This window comes from Cucurbita pepo, chromosome 16 (genome assembly GCF_057944985.1).
Source record: "Cucurbita pepo subsp. pepo isolate OVF chromosome 16, ASM5794498v1, whole genome shotgun sequence".
NCBI classification, from domain to species: Eukaryota; Viridiplantae; Streptophyta; class Magnoliopsida; order Cucurbitales; family Cucurbitaceae; genus Cucurbita; species Cucurbita pepo.
In genome coordinates, this window is record NC_141813.1 from 8535997 (window position 1) to 8545738 (window position 9742).

Sequence of the window (9742 nt, forward strand, 5' to 3'; positions counted from 1 at the left end):
CTTTCAGACGGAAAGCATATGAAATTCATGACTCCTCCTCTCCCTATTTTGTTGGTCATTTCTGACCTTTCAGACGGAAAGCATATAAAATTCATGACACCTCCTGATATTCATGACTCCTCCTCTCCCTATTTTGTTGGTCATTTCTGACCTTATTCGGGAAAGCATATGAAATTCATGTCATTTATGATGGTGTTAATATAACACATGCGGAAGCAATTTAGATCTTAGGCACTTTTAGAACATCAATTATAGTAAATAACTAGCATGTTCAAAAGTATTAAAACTTAATGAGTTTGAATACTAACCTTTTGTAGTTCAAACTTCTTTTTCCCCACGAACCGGTTTCGAACCACCACTAGTGTCTTCTCCACTATCCTCCGGCCTTAGAACGGGATTGTGGAATCCGGTGAGTGACTAAACTTGGGAGGGATTTTGTATATATGAAGAGAGTGTTTGTGAGAGGTTTTTCTCAAGGTTTTTGACCAAGAAGAAGAAGACCTTCCATGTACCATGATCACTCTATTTAAAGAGTCATGTTTGCATGTTCATGCAAATTTGAGATCACCAAATTTTGACACTTAAAATTCCACTCAAATGTTTGGGATTATGTGGCAAGCATGCATGTTTGAGTTAACCAAATTTTGACACTCAAAATTCCACTCAAACTTGTGGGGTTTATTTGGCGAGCATGCAAGTTTGGTTAAACCAAATTTTGACACCTCAAAATTCCACTAACATGGATTTTTCCATTAAATGAAGTCAACATTTTGACTTTCTTCATTTTAATTCAACAATTAATTTGAATAATGAATTTCAAATTAAAGTAACATTAAATGATTAATTAAACTATTTAATTAATATTTAATATTAATTCAAACGCCAATCCCAATCAATTCCGACACATAATTGATTAAGATATTTAAATCTTATTTAAATATCTTCGATTCTCTCCTTTTGTTTAATTCGTAAATAAAACAAAAATGCGGTTAAATATATCGTATATATGTAGGCATATTTCCTAATTTGAATTCGAACACTTCGAACTCACTCGTCACACTGTTCTATGGTTTAGTCCGATATGAGCTAGCAGAGGGACCTAATGGACCTATAGATCATGGGCTCCAACGATCCAAGATTAACCGGCTAAACTCATTAACCTTGTTAACCAACATTCGTTAACTACTAGGACACTCCACTATAGCCTAGTAGTTGCACTCCCCTTACTATAGATATATTTTTGTCTATTTGATATAACCATGATTAGTAAGTCGATCCTTCACAGGTTGTTCGTAACTAGAGCTGGGTCAATTACCGTTTTACCCCTAAAGTTACTTCTTGTTCCTTATATCTCACTGATCCTCTAATGAACAATTGGTTTGTGGTCCAACCAGTAAACCGAATCCCTCTCAAGCCAATGAGAGGGTGGGGCCCCTTGTTCAAGACCTGGAGTCAATGCTTAAGGGAACTACCTTTCTTCTATCCCTAAAAGTGGGTAGGAGTGAATTCCATCTTGCACCCCACGTCCGCAGCCATTCAACCAGTCTTACCCCTGAAATGGGAGGCCTATTGAGTTGGCGAACTAGAGCCACTCTCACCCATGTAAATCTAAGGATAATTCCGAATAAACAGAAGTTCATGGTTAGCTCAGGATTAAAACCGAGTTACCTAGATTATCGAATGAAAAGAAAATCAGTCTCAACAGTAAACGACATTATAAAGTGAGAGTGGTTTTCTTCATAGTCCGATCTTATGCAATACTCATTGCATAGGATGCCCCCACTCACATGTCTCCACATGTACAATTTAGTGATCACATTGTTTATATCATATACAAAAGTGGGCCGCATCCATAGTGTCCCCAGAATAAGGTACTCAGCCTTATCCTTATACTATAGATCATTTTGACTATATACTTGAACTTGATCCACTCTTATCTCTCTACATATAGTTCAAGTAATCATACTATAGCCAGAGTGTTCTTAGTTTATTAGATTTAGATTAATGATCGTAAAGTTCACTTTATTCAATAACAATCTTTAATGAATAAACAACAATAATAACTTTATTGAAAATAGAATATGTTTTTGTTTACAAACTATGAGTTTTAGGACATGAAACCCAATAATTTCTGTCATGAGTTTTAGGACATGAAACCCAATAATTTCTGTCATGACTCCTCCTCTCCCTATTTTGTTGGTCATTTCTGACCTTACTCGAGAAAGCATATGAAATTCATGTCATTTCTGTCATGACTCCTTCTCCCTATTTTGTTGGTCTGCTCCTCTCTTGTTGGTCATTTCAGACCTCGGGAAAGCATATAAAATTCTTTCACTCGGTAAAGAATATTCTTTCTTGATTGAAAATATATAAAATATATATATTAAAGGGGAGCACCAACACCCATTCTTCGTTCAACTTCGCTAGAAGGATGGCGGCTTGAACCTCCAACCTTGTGGTTAAGGGCCACATGCTTTAACCAACTAAGCTATTCCAGCCAACAATTTGTTACAATCCAAGACGATCATTAGTTGATATTGTCTACTCTCGTTCGTTACGTATCGCTGTCACACTCATGGTTTTAAACCGCATCTACTAAGGAGAAGTTTTCAGACCCTTGTAAGAGATGTTTCTTCACCTCTCCAATCAATGTGGGTTCTCACAAAGCAACCATTCTGTGGGCAAAGCGTCCTCACTGGCGCATCGCCTGGTGACTAGCTCTGATATCATTCGTAAAAGTCCAAGCATACAACTAGCAGACATTGTCCATTTTTTCCCGTTAGGTATTGCCATCAGCCTCACAGTTTTAAAACGCGCCTATTAGAGAGAGGTTTTCGCCGCTTATTAGGATTGTTTCGTTCCTCTCCAAAAATGCGTCTACTATGGAGACATTTACACACCATATACGGAATGTTGAACTCCCCTCTCAAACCAATCCAGGAACACACCATTAGCACTCAGGATAGTCAAGTGGTCTAAGGCGCCAGACTCAAGTTTTGGTCCTCGTAAGAGGGTGTGGGTTCAAATCCCACTTCTGACATCTCATATTATTGTGAGGCAAAACGCGAGAAAGTAGAACGTAGAACCTGACATCTGAGTCGTTGAACTCTCATATTATTGTGAGGCAAAACGCGAGACAAAGTGGATAAAATCTACTAGTGGTGGTTGAACGTATCATTGTATATCATGAAATAATATCATTCTTCCTACCATGGTGGATTTAACTTGACTCTCCAATGCTTTTTAAAAAGTGTCAAAACATGCTTCGTTCGACTTCGCTTGAAGGAGGTCTTGAACCTCCAACAATTTGTTACAATCCAAGACCATCATTAGTTGATATTGTTCCCTCTCGTTCGTTACGTATCGCTGTCATCCTCATGGTTTTAAACCGCATCTACTAAGGAGAAGTTTTCAGACCCTTGTAAGACATGTTTCTTCACCTCTCCAGTCGGTGTGGGTTCTTACAAAGCAACCATTCTGTGGGCCAAGCGTCCTCACTGGCGCATCGCCTGCTGACTAGCTCTGATATCATTCGTAAATGTCCAAGCGCACAACTAGCAGACATTGTCCATTTTTTTCCGTTAGGTATTGCCATCAGCCTCACAGTTTTAAAACGCGCCTATTAGAGACTGGTTTCAGCGCTTATTAGGATTGTTTCTTTTCTCTCCCCAATAATTAGTAGATATTAGCTATTTTAATCCGTTACGTATCGTCGTTAGCCTCATAATTTTAAAATGCGTCTACTATGGAGACATTTACACACCATATACGGAATACTGAACTCCCCTCTCAAACCAATCAAGGCACACACCATTAGCAATCAGGATGACTGAGTGGTGTAAGGCGCCAAACTCAATTTCTAGCCCTCGTAAGAGGGCGTGGGTTCAATTCTCACTGCTGATATCTATCCCTATATTATTGTGAGGAAAAATGCGAGCCAAAGTGGATTAATTTTTTATGACCTAATGGTCTAAGGTGCGAGTCTCATATTATTGTCCTCGAGGGCATGGGTTTATATCCCATTTCTGACAACTATATATATTTAGTTTATCAAATGATAAGTATTTCGTATTAGTTTATAAATGATAAGTATTTCGTAGTCATGGAAAAAGTACCATCTTACAATGTCACAAACCCAAGTTAATTTAAATTTATGCTAGAAGGATGCAAAGGAGGGCTTGAACCTTTGACCTTGTTGTTCACTCTAACCAACTAAGCTATTCCAAGCAATCACTTGTCACAATTCAAGCCCACCACTAGTTGATATTGTCCGCTTTCATTCGTTACGTATGGCCGTCAGCCTCACGGTTTTAAACCGCATGTACTAGGGATCGGTTTTCAAACCCTTGTAAGAAATGTTTCTTCCCCTCTCCAGTAGACGTGGGATCTCACAATCCACCCCTTCTGAGGGCCTAGCGTCCTCACTGGCACATCGTCCGGTGACTAGCTCTAATATCATTTGTCAAAATCCAAGCTCAGTGCTAGTAGACATTGTTCATTTTGGCCCATTAGGTATTTTCATCAGCCTCACAGTTTTGAAACGTGTCTATTAGGAAGAGGTTTCCGCACCCTCAAAAGAATTGTTTCGTTCCTCTCTCCAATAGCTAGCGGATATTGCCTATTTTAGTCTGTTACGTATCGTCGTCAGCCTCACAATTTTAAAACGCATCTACTAGAGAGACGTTTACACACCCTTATAAGGAATGCTTCATTCCCCTCTCAAACCAATGTGAGATCTCACAATAAGCAGTCAGGATGGCCGAGTGGTCTAAGTCGCTAGACTCAAGTTTTGGTCCTCGTAAGAGGGTGTGGTTTCATATACCACTTCTGACAACTCATATTATTGTGAACTAATTTTTTCAATGCAGATCTACTGGACCGTGTATCTCATCTCTAGGGTGAACTAAATTTTAATTCCTCAAAATTAGTCAGCTTGCATTGTCACAATAGTGAAGAGGTTGGCGCACTACGAGGTTCGAGGTGGTCGGGCTTTAGTGACATTGTTCACCCTATTAATGGACTTGTAAGCTGTCTTAAATTTTCTTAGGCGTAGTGGAGATTTACATGGTTTTTAGTGTATCTAGGTAGTTTAAATCACATCTCATATTTATACATCGCTTTTTAAGGCTAATCCAATTTCTGGGAGCACAAAGGTCTACGTAACTAATTATCGCTCACGATCCTAGAATGCTCGGTCTACTACAAATATAGTGACCTAGGTCATGTGAAACAAGTTTAGCTCTTGTGCCCTACTCTAAACAAGCCTAGCTCTTTCCTTTTTTTTTTCATTGACATGGGGAGACAAAATTTTTTGTTGAAGGGAGATGGCTACTTTTTAGGTTTTCTAAAAAAAATATTTAAAATGGATTTTTGAAACAATCATAAAGATTAAGAAGGGAAAGAATAAAGATTAAGAAGGGAAAGAATGTGAATTAAAAATTTCAATAGTATTTTTTATTTTTTTACTATTTTCTTTATTCACAATTTCAATAGTATTTTTTATTTTTGACTATTTTCTTTTATATTCTTCTTGAGTTCTTAAGAATTTGTAAAACATTTTTTATTCAGCCTTTTAAGACACTTAATAAAATTTCACTTAGAAAAATTAGAAAAATTAATTCTGGTTAGGGTTTTAGTCTAACAAAAATAATTTTAGGTTATTTTTATCTTCTAAAATGTACTCCAAAAAATTCTACTCTTAGAGTTAATGATTTTTCTTGATTATTATCTCATTAAATTCATCTAGATGAGCACTATACTTTTGGTGAAGGCATCAACTAAGGATAGAATCTAGCTTGATGATATGTAAAATGGAAATTGAAGGAAAATGACACCTCAACATCCATTTGTGAAAATGAAGGTTGAATAACCAGTGTTGTTGGTTGAATTGAATCCGATCAGTTGGACTATTTTTATCTATTTTGATTCACTTTGACATCTTTATTTTACCATTTTTTGAGTTAAATGCAATTATTATAATTGTTTATTTTAGAAACTAATTGAAAGATTTTGAAAATTTTAAAAGAGGAAAATAGCTTGAATCAAACTTAGATTTGCCATAACTATTTGGATTTCTCCATTAAAGTATTGCTTATAGATTAAACACTTTTACGAATTGATATTTAATTTATATCTGTTATATGGTTGAAATGACGAATTTGACGTGTCAAGGCATGTTAAATTGCAAAGGGTTTGTATAAAGTTAATTGAAGTTTATAGTTAAAGTATCTTAGCTATGATTCATGGTTATAGGCTTCGTAACCAAGTTATAATATAGGTTCTTTTAAGGGTTAGTTAAATAATGATTAATATGAATTTGTCTCAAAGGGCAAGAGATCACGTAGAATCGTGTTGCTGATAAAGGCACTAGATCACTTCTCATATGATTATATTGATAGGTTAAATATATGTTATTCGTAAAGGGTAATAGTTAAACTTTAATAGTAAACATTGTTAATGTATAGTAACATATTTGTATCAAAAGAGTTTGTTGAGTTAGGGACGTGCCTTAGGTGCATGTTATATCCAATGCTATCAAGTTGTTATACAAATACACCTTAGCATTTTTAGGGCCTTCAAGACTAACATTTCTATATGATTTCTAATGTCCCTTCCTTCTAATGGGTTTTGAATATAAAAAATACTTTTTTAGTCTAGCCTAAATAAATATTATGAACTGAATACAACAAATAAGAGTATCGTTCTTGTCTCAATAAAAATTGAATGTGTATCAATATGTTAATATTTGGTACACAGAGTCGCTATTTGACATACAATCTATCATCTATTTTTTTAATAGATAGAAAACATCTCATCTTATAGAGATAGAATTTATTACCTCCAAGAAGTTCCTTATCTTATCGATCGATCTTCGTAGTCAAGAAGTTCCGTCGAGCTATTCCCCTAAGATTCATGCAAATTGTTACCTCCATCGAGCAATTCGACGACCTTAAGAACATGTTAGTTGAGAAGGTTTTTGTTCGTCTTAAGGTCCATGAGGAGACAATTTTTGGTTATGAAGACAAAAAGAAGAAGAAACACTTCTTACTCACATACGTAGAGTGGCTCGCACAGATGAAAAGGAATGATGTGGTTGACTCTTCTTTTTCAAGTACAAAGGGATGTGGTAGCCATAACAAGAAAAACAAGGTCATCGGCGTGGTCGTAGACATGGATGCAGATGTGGTGGCAGAGGAGGTCGTGACAATAGCTCACAAACCCACGATAATTTCATCCCTTAGAAGGACAATAGTATGATCAAGTGTTACTCTTGTGTTAAATATGGGCACTATGCAGTAGAGTGCCGCAAGAAGAAGCTCGATGTGGAGGGAAACCTCACACTTACTAAGATTAAGAGCCCATACTGATGTTAGTCAAGAAGATGCCTAACCTGCTGATGCTCAACGAAGAGAAGGTTATGGTGAACCTTCTCACAAAAGGAGAAGATTGAGTGGAGACGGACATGTGGTACCTTGACAATGAAGCAAGCAACCACTTGACCGGAGATCGAACAAAGTTCAAGGAGCTTGATGAGAAGTTATTGGAAATGTGAAGTTTGGCGATGGATCAATTATACTGATCTAAGGCAAATGATCCACCTTATTTCAGTGCAAGAATGGTGACCAATGTTTACTGATCAATGTGTACTATATCCCAAACTTGAAGAGTAACATTATCTGTCTTGGTCAGAGGACGGAAGAAGGAAGCAGAGTGGAGTTAGCTAGCTCGTCCCTCAAGATGTTCGATAGAAATGGAACCTTGTTGATGTAGGTAAAACGATCGCATAACCGCTTATACAGGATACTATTGGAGACCAACCAACCCACCTCTCTACTGATCAAATTTGCAGACCCAGCTTGGCTATGACATGCAAGACTTAGGCACGTGAACTTTCAGACGCTCAAAATGATGGGAGAGAAAAAGATGGCTACGGGGCCACCTAAGATCATACATCCAAACAAGCTATGTGAATGTTTCCTAGTCTGCAAAGAAGCAAGACAGTTGTTCCCAACTCAAACAAGCTTCTGTATTGAGCGATACTGCAACTGGTTCATGCAGATTTGTGTTGTCCGATCACCTCATCATCATTGGGGGTAATAAGTATTTTCTTTTACTTGTCGACGATTATAGTTGTTGGATGTGGTGTACATGCTCAAAGAAAAAGGAAAATCTATGTTCAAAAAATTCAAAAGATTCGTTGAAAATGGGTATGATCAGAAGTTGAAAACCTTTGGCACTAACCGAGATGGCGAGTTCTTATCCCAAAACTTCTCAAATGGAGGAAGGTATCAAACGTCAACTCACTACTCTGTACACTCTACAACAAGATGGTGTAGTCTACCAAAGAAATCGCATCATAATGAACACTACAAGAAGCTTACTCAAGAGCATGCAAGTCCTAGCGATTTTCTGGGGCGAGGCGATACGACATGCGGTTTATCTTATAAATCGTCTACTGACAGAGGCGCTAGAAGCTTGCATCTCCTAAGAAGCATGGTTCGACAAGACACCTCACTTTGAGTACCTAAGATTCTTTGGTTGTACAACATATGTTAAGACTACAAAACCATATATAACAAGGCTTGATAATAGAAGCCAAAAGATGGTGTACTTTGGCGTAGAGGATGGAACCAAGGCACACTGATTATATGATCCGCAACATTAAGAAATTCATGTAAGTAGAGATGTCGTATTCAAAGAAGATAAGAAGTGGGATTGGTGCAGCGTTGGCGATAACAAGCAGACTGTTACAGAGTTCATTACTCTAGAAGAAGAGGGAGATTGTAGAAATTGAACGCAGCTCTAATGCCAACTAACGCTGCTCTGATACCAATTTGTTAGAATTGAAATCGCCCTGATATTAATTTGATGAAGTAAGCTAAAGTTGCTCCGATACCAACCTCGAAATAAAACGCTTGCTCTGAATCTAACTCGTTAGATAATTCTCACGAAACTTTAAGAAAGGAGGTGTCGCAAGGGAGAGAGAGACAAGGAGACAAAGAAATTCTCAAGAGGTTATTACACACTCAGACAGTAAATATTTTTCTTCTCTTTCTTGTTGTTATTTCTCTCTGCACTATTACCTTGAACACATGAGGCTTTTTTATAGCATTTCCTGAGGCAAATTTGGCTTTAACTACCCACTATTTTTTTTTTCACCCATTTACTTTCCCTTCGGTAAATTTCTCCCCTATTTGCTCTCCCTACCTGAGATAATTATGCCCTCATAATTAAATAGTTTAGACTAAATTAAAAAAAAAACAAAAAAAAACATTTAAGTTTATTTTCCAACAGAGATGCAACAGACCTAGAAAATGCCCCTAGAGCAACACCAACAAATCCACACATGTCATCATCGATGACATCTACAGTCTTTTGACTGAGCAGCTCACCGCCAGTGAGAAGAGGAAGAAAATAACTGAAGGTGCAAGCGAGCAAAAACCTTGAATTCTGTTGTTGCTAAAACTAGTACATTTGTTCCTTGTTTGATTGCAATACTTAAATAACAAACATGGACTAAAAATGGCAAAAGTGGCCAAATGAATTTGCACCACTCTACCCTCTAAAAATGGCCGGAGTGGCCAATTGAATTTTTGCCACTCGAAGTTCTTTACACCGACTTTATTTAACAATCTTCTACTAAAACCTATGGTATATCTACCTTATTGATTGAACTCCGATCTTTGATCATAGTCCTCAAATTTCACTCGCGTCAGACACTTGGTGAAGATCTCAAGTCCCC

General features: G+C 37.2%; 2 non-coding genes across 2 annotated transcripts; one reads left to right on the forward strand and one right to left on the reverse strand.

Annotated features, from left to right (window-relative positions):
• Positions 1-2421: 2421 nt before the first annotated feature.
• Positions 2422-2498, reverse strand: TRNAK-CUU (transfer RNA lysine (anticodon CUU)). The gene has a single exon. It is a non-coding gene; the product is annotated as a tRNA-Lys (tRNA).
• A 458-nt stretch (positions 2499-2956) lies between these two features.
• On the forward strand, positions 2957-3040 carry TRNAL-CAA (transfer RNA leucine (anticodon CAA)). Its single transcript has one exon. It is a non-coding gene; the product is annotated as a tRNA-Leu (tRNA).
• Positions 3041-9742: the final 6702 nt, after the last annotated feature.